This window comes from Poecilia latipinna, unplaced genomic scaffold, assembly GCF_001443285.1.
Source record: "Poecilia latipinna isolate Pla-1442-1.1 unplaced genomic scaffold, P_latipinna-1.0 Scaffold4086, whole genome shotgun sequence".
NCBI classification, from domain to species: domain Eukaryota; kingdom Metazoa; phylum Chordata; class Actinopteri; order Cyprinodontiformes; family Poeciliidae; genus Poecilia; species Poecilia latipinna.
The window spans coordinates 23707-30742 of NW_015116702.1; the positions used below are offsets into that span (position 1 = coordinate 23707).

The 7036-nt window shown below is 39.5% G+C and overlaps 1 long non-coding RNA gene across 1 annotated transcript; it reads right to left on the reverse strand.

Annotated features, from left to right (window-relative positions):
• Positions 1-364: 364 nt before the first annotated feature.
• LOC106942171 (uncharacterized) lies at positions 365-7024 on the reverse strand. The gene is made up of 3 exons (XR_001423566.1): positions 6504-7024; positions 4056-4057; positions 365-378 (listed from the first exon to the last, which is right to left on the reverse strand). It is a non-coding gene; the product is annotated as an uncharacterized LOC106942171 (long non-coding RNA).
• Between the last annotated feature and the right edge of the window lie 12 nt (positions 7025-7036).

Consider the following 7036-nt stretch of genomic DNA (forward strand, 5'->3'; position numbering starts at 1 on the left):
AGATATGTTCTAAAACAGATTATAAAAGCAGAAGTCCTGCAGTGTGTAAGATTTGTCCAAAATGCTTCAAATGCTCAAGGGTCCAAAATCAGAAATGATGTGTTTTTGTGCTTTTAAGGACTTTGGATTACATTTAAATCAAAAAATAAAATCCTTCATGTACAGATGAAACCAGATATTTATATCCTGTATTTAATTTTTTCTATTTACGTGACTTTATTTTTTTTATAATTGCCAACGCAGCATTTTTTTCAGGTTTTGTTACAACTGCCAGTGCACAGCTGCAGAAAACTCCTGTGACTCTGACATATTGTCAGAAACATTTGAATCGTTTAACCAGTAAACCTCTAGGTAGACGGACTTTCTTCTGTTTACATGCTTCCTAAAATCCTTTGAATAAGTCTGTCATTACAATCTCCCCTAAAGTTTGGAAATAAATAATTTTAGAAGGAAGTTAAAAACAGGAAGGAAGACATTAAGGAGGTTTCTGCGAACGGAGGACGAGACCTGTGAGGGAGAAAAGGAGCCGGGAGAAACTCTCTGAGCTCTGAGCGAAGGCGAGTAAATGAAAAGCTCACAGATAAGATGGTGCCAGGATAACGTCTGTGGTCGATCTCATTTGAGATGTGCTCACATTTCAGCCAAACACACAAAGGCTCCAACGGCAGCAATGAAAATGATCTATACTCACACGGCTGATAAATGCCTGAGTGAAGCACTGACACGTTTTATGGAAGACTATTATTTCAGGCATGTCAGCTAATGAGGGTAATGGAGGCAAACACACAGGCTGGTTTACAGTAGAGCGACTGTGGCAGAGTTTGGTGGATGATTTTACCTGTTGATGCTGATTTAAAAGTTCAACGTGTTTAATTTGAGGTATCAGTAATAATTTGCACTAGAAGAAGAGGCGACGTCACACTGTGTGAGTAGGAGAGCCGTTAACTAGTGATTATGACTCAGTCTTGCTCTCTCTTGCATTCTCTCCATACAATCAACCACAAACATGCCTCTACATGTCAAAAAATACATTTTCCTTGTAAATAGCTTCTTACGTCAATGTGCTTCCTTCAATTTTAGTGGAGTTTGGTTGTGGTGTATTCTATGATCTGTAAAATATCAAGTTTTTGAGTTTTCAATCTGTCAATGAAGCTAAAAATTGTAACTTTCCGGTAACTAGACGACTTCACTGCAAAAATACAAAATCTTACCAAGTATTTTTGGTCAAGTTTCCAGTGCAAATATCTTAGTTCACTTGAAATAAGACAAAACTAACTTAAAAGTAACTTTTCAACAAAGTACAAGTTTTAAGTCAATAATTTCTTAATATTGATGAAAAAATACTAGTTCCACAGGCAGATTATTTCACTTATGCCACTATCAACGGGCACTTTGCGGTTACCTAGCAACCCCAGCCAAGCCTAGGACGTCACCTAGCAACCAAGAACTAGTTCCACATTTTCCACCTATTATAAGTGAACTAATCTGCCAATGGAATAAGTATTTTCATCAATATTAAGAAATTATTGACTTAAACACCTGTATTGTTGCTGAAAAGTTACTTGTAAGTCAGTTTCGTCTTACTTCAAGTCAACTAAGATATTTGCACTAGAAACTAGACTAAGTTATTTTGCTGTTATTTCATTTCTTCCAATAATTTTTACACTTTTTACTCTAATTTGAGTTTTTGTTGCTATTGTTTATATGCTTATAAGATCTATTAATCTGCTGTAAGATCTGAAAATCTTGTTTACTTTTTGATTAAGTGATGGTAAATTGATCTGGTAAATTGATGGAAGATGCATGGTAAGATTTTGTGGTTTTGCAGGGTTCTCAGGGAAACTCTAGTATGTTGACAAACTGTTGTAGCTCCACAATGGCAGCCCAGAGGATCCTGCAGGGGACGGTGAGGGGAGCTGAAAAGCTCTTTAGTGTCCCTGCCTTCTGTTTATATTCAAACCCTCAAACCTTTTGAACTGCTGTCATCAAACAGTACTGCAACATTAAAATAGAGAACTGCTTCCAGTGTAAATAAATATGCTGAAATTGCTGTTATTTAATTTCTTCCAATAATTTTTACACTTTTTACTCTAATTTGAGTTTTTGTCGCTATTGTTTATATGCTTATAAGATCTATTAGTCTGCTGTAAGATCTGAAAATCTTGTTTACTTTTATATTAAGTGATGGTAAATTGATCTGGTAAATTGATGGAAGATGCATGACAACATGCAACATAAAAACAGACACCATTTAAATCAAGGCAGCAAAGTTTTTCCCTTTAAAGACATTCTTCGGACTGTTTCAGACACAAACCCTTCCTGTGTAGCTCTGCTGTGTGCAGACCAAAGGGTGAACATAAACAAACAACTTAAATCAACTTTTTAGGCAGTTGCCCGACAACGCCAAAGCTTTGATCAATAAAGAAAAGCGCTGCCACATCGAAGCGCTCAGGCTGTAGTATCAGACCTTGCACATCTCTTGGCTCCTGTACAGCTGATGAAAAACACACCTTTCAGAGAGTAAATTATTTCTGCCAGCTGAAAAGCAAATTTCATTTTCTCCTGTCTCTCGACAACAAAGATGCTGAAGCCATTACGGGCCAAGGCGTGTGCACCACACACATTAAATGAAGGGTCCTCTTGCAATCGAGAAAAAAGAAAAGAAAAAAAAAGCTATTTTCTCATTGAGCCAATAGATGCTCCGTTTAGTTGTGGCTCTCTGTGGATTACTGCTGCTGTAGAGCAGAGAGGATGATTCAGGGAGAAAGCGAACAGAGCGCTGACCCTGTCTTGTTTTCCCTACACATTTCTGGTGCTCCAAAGGCTTCGGTGTGAATATAGACGTCCTCTGCAAGTCGGATGAGAGAGGATGTGCAAGTTTCTAGTGCAAATATCTTAGTTTGCTGGAAATAAGACCAAACTAACTTATTTAACAAGCTTAAAAAACACCAGAATTGTTTTTGGCTATTAGTTCATGTTTTTGTTGTCTGGAAAATGAGTCATTTCTAAAACCTCCTGAGCAACTGCCTCTCACCTAGCAACCCCAGCCCGTTACCTAGCAACCCCAGGGAAGCCCAGCCCGTTACCTAGCAACCAAGGCAGAGCTCTAGCATGTTTAGTCACACAGCAAAACACAAAATCTTACCAAGTATTTTTAGTTTCTACTGCAAATATCTTAGTTTGCTTGAAATAAGACAAAAATAACTTACAAGTATTTTTCAGCAAGATATAGCAGCTCATTTTATGTCAATAATTTCTTAGTATTGATGAAAAAATACTGGTTCCACTGGCAAAATTATTTCACTAACATGTCTTGTTATAACAAGACATTTTTCCATTGTTTTAAGTGAAAGAATTAGCCAATAGAACCAGAATTTTTTTTCCATTAATATTAAGGAGTTATGGATTTAAAATAAGCTCCTATAACTTGCTTGTCTTATTTCAAGTGAACTAAGATATTTGAACTAAAAACTACACTGTTTATTTATGGTAAATTAGTCTCTAATTTATGCTGGTAAAATACCAGCATAATTTTACTGTATATAAAATATTTGGTAAAATATTTCATATTTTACCAAATATGGTAAAAATATTACCCTTACCAATATTTTACCATTATTGGTAAAATAATGGTATTTATTATACCAAAAGAGAGTAAAACACTCTCTTTTGTATATTTTACAGAAGATAATTTTACCAAATTTCTCAGAATTTTACCATATTTATACGGTAAGATTTCGTCAACCACAGATGCCGGTATTTTACTGTAAATTAGAGACATTTTTTCTTTACACTGTAGACCAAAAGCACTTGGTAAGATTCTGTGTTTTTGCAGTGGAGTCAGGAGTAACAGAAGACAAAGTGGAAACAAGGAAAGAAAGCTGAGAGAGGATCTGGTTAAGTCGCGTCAAATGTCCTGCCAGAGAGAGAGATCCACCTCATCTGCAATCATGCCAGCTGAAGAAGGAAAAAAGTGGAGAAATGACGCCGAAAGGAGAGACCACTGGCTGATTAACGTCAGGCCTTTAAAGCTGTGCCAGGTCAGGTGGTGTCACGGCTTCTTCAGCTGCCAGGCTGGCTCACACAGACCTGGATGAAACGGCAGCTTTGAACTCATCACATCCTGACGATGTGTTTCTGTTTCATTGTAATGTAAATGGTAAATCAAAAGCAGCATATTAACAGGGATACTATTAACACCTTAGGTGTTGTGTGTGGGCGGGTGGAGAGAAAAAGCCCCACTGGAATCAACTGAAATGTTGAACCGTTTAATTACAGCCTTCTTTGTCGCCGTTATAAATTTCTGCACCAGTTCACTAATGCAGCTGTTGATGTTTACTGTGTAAAAACTATTTCTTTTTCCATATATATTCTTTTAACAAACGGAGGAGAGAAAAGCTGCAGGCAGAGTCTAGTCATCCGTGTTGGCAGCTGCTCCAAACACATCAATTCAACAGTTTCTTTATCTTTTCCCCTTTACTTGACAAAGCAATTGTTCTCCCGCAACATGGTGAACAAGCAGATCTCTGTTTTCTTTCTGTCTCCACCAACCTCTTTTTACTTGGTTAGGAATAATGATATTAGACTAAAGAATAGCAAAGAACAGAAGGAAGCAGAGCTCCTCTCTCATTATGATGCGTGAGTGCAGCAGCGCTGACAGTCTGTCTGTCTGTCTGTCTGTCTGTCTGTCTGTCTGTCTGTCTGTCGGTCAGTGTGTCCAAACGGACTGGCTGTGATGTGATTCTCCTCTCTTCTGACATGCAAACCTCAGGGAGCTGCAGGGCCCCAACTCCAGGCGTCCCATGGACAGTGCTGTGTGTTAATGAGTCCCTCGGAGACAATCTCCTGGGGCAAAATGTGATTAGATCCAAATTCCTAGCAGTTACTGTAGCCAGACTAAATGCTTGAGTGGAATATAGAAATATCACTGTTTTACCCTGACGAAAACAGGGAGAAGTTAATCAATAAAATTGGGGGTAGTAATTGGAATTGGACACATTTTGATCAGCATTTTGGTCATAAATTACATAAAATAAAACAGCTGATAGGTATTTGAATAAATTAAATTCAACCAATTTTGAGCAAAACTGGTTAAATTGTAGGTAATTAACTCAGCTTCACGTTAAAAAGAAACATATAGGGACATGATTATGTGATAAAATGCTGGTGAACGTTTCTAAATTTGTCCTCAGCTGGCGTTGTCGTTAACTACAAGTTAAAGCTCAACACCAATACAGTAAATCTATTTTAACAAGATGGCTTGCAGGCCTTTCAGCTATCCTAACATAACGACAGCAGATTAGGTTCTGTTCATTGCCTCAGGGTTGAGAACCAAAGCTTGCTAGATATTTTTGCTTTAGCAGTAGCATTGTTGCTAACCCACTTCAAGTTTTTTAAATCCATTCTTACAAGTTATTAAAACTTTTTCTATCCCCTGAAAACCATTTTTAAACTGTACTACTAGTGCTAGCATTGTTGCTGTGGAAACTTGTGGTGAATGTGGATCAGTGGTGGGATAGCTGTCTGGTAATTGGAAGGTTGTAGGTTTGATTCCAGCCTCCTGTGACATGTTGACATTAAGGTACTAAACCCAAAATTAGCATATATGGACCTGCGTATCAAAGTGTGTTGGGACAGACATGCTTTGAGCGAGTGCAAATCCGGTCCAAGTAACATGATACAAGTTTAAATTCAAAAGCTTTCCAAATTAAATATAAACTCTTAATTAGTTGATATGATTCATACAACCCTTAATGTTCTCTGTTAGACACAGTGTAGCTAATTGTTGACTAAACCATTAGTACTGAAATTATTTTCACACTTTTGTTTTGCATTGTATTCTGAATTTGAACTTTGTGTTAGTTCCTTATAATAAAGCGGCTTTGGACACTTGGATAAGTCACATGTCTGATGTTTAATAAGTGACTCTGTCCTTAAAAGTATTGACTTTCTCTCTCTTTCCTCACAGGACGCATTGTACTCGCTTCAGCGGAGATCTGACAAGACAGAGGGGAAGAGGCTGCGGAGGTTTTTGGATGATGCATCCCTCTGATTAATGCAAACTGACAGTGAAGTTCTGCCCTGCAGCAAAGGTAGCGCCGTCAGAGGCATCCATCTGCTGACCCCCCACGTCCCGGCAGACAGCCTCTTCGGGTTGGGGCTGATCCGCCGTGGGAAGGGTGCCAGCTTGGAGACGGACGCACGGCACGGCACGGCGCTCCGCTCCGGACCGGACCGAGCGCCTCCTGCCCGGGTTCTCACCACGCAGAAACACCGAGTTTACGGTAAAACAGGAAGGATTTGAACTGAGTCTGTACGGACCCGAAACATTCATGTAGAGCTATTTTTTTTATTAACCAACTATTCATTTCGTCACTTTTTTCAGCAAGTCATTGAAGGTGGGGGAAAGACGCAACTTGTTCCAACAAAGTATGAGAAAGAATCCCCTTTAAATTCTCAGAAGCATTAAACTTTAAACTCAGAAACGGGGAGCCGTTTCTTACCTCAAGGCGCAGCCGAACCTCAGTCTGTCTGTGGCGACCCGCTTCTCCTCAGAAAACCTCAGTAAAGACGCGACGTGGTTCTGGATGCTCCTGTTCGCCAAAACACAAAGTGCTGGTCAGAGAGGATGTCCACCGGAGAGAGTCATGCCCGACCAGCTAAAGCAAAATCCACCGCTCCACTCCTGCGAGCCCGCAGCTGCGACTGGAGGCAGCAAACAGTTTGTTGGAGTCAGCGGAGGCTGAGCGGCAGATCCAGGAGCAGCCGGTCCGGATCCGGAGGGCGGAGACTCTGCGGCAGCGGACACGCCTTCAGCCGAACCGCACACTTTATGTGAGCAGAGCTGGGCAGTAGCAACTGGCAGTTACATTTACTTTTACTTTTACTCGAGTAACTTTTTTGAAGAAATTGACTTCTAGGAGTATTTTTACCACGCTGTACTTTCACTTGAGTGGTTTTATTATAAAGTATCTCTCCTCTTGCTAAAGTAAAATTTCTGGATTCTCTACCAACTGGATGAAAAACAAACATGTTT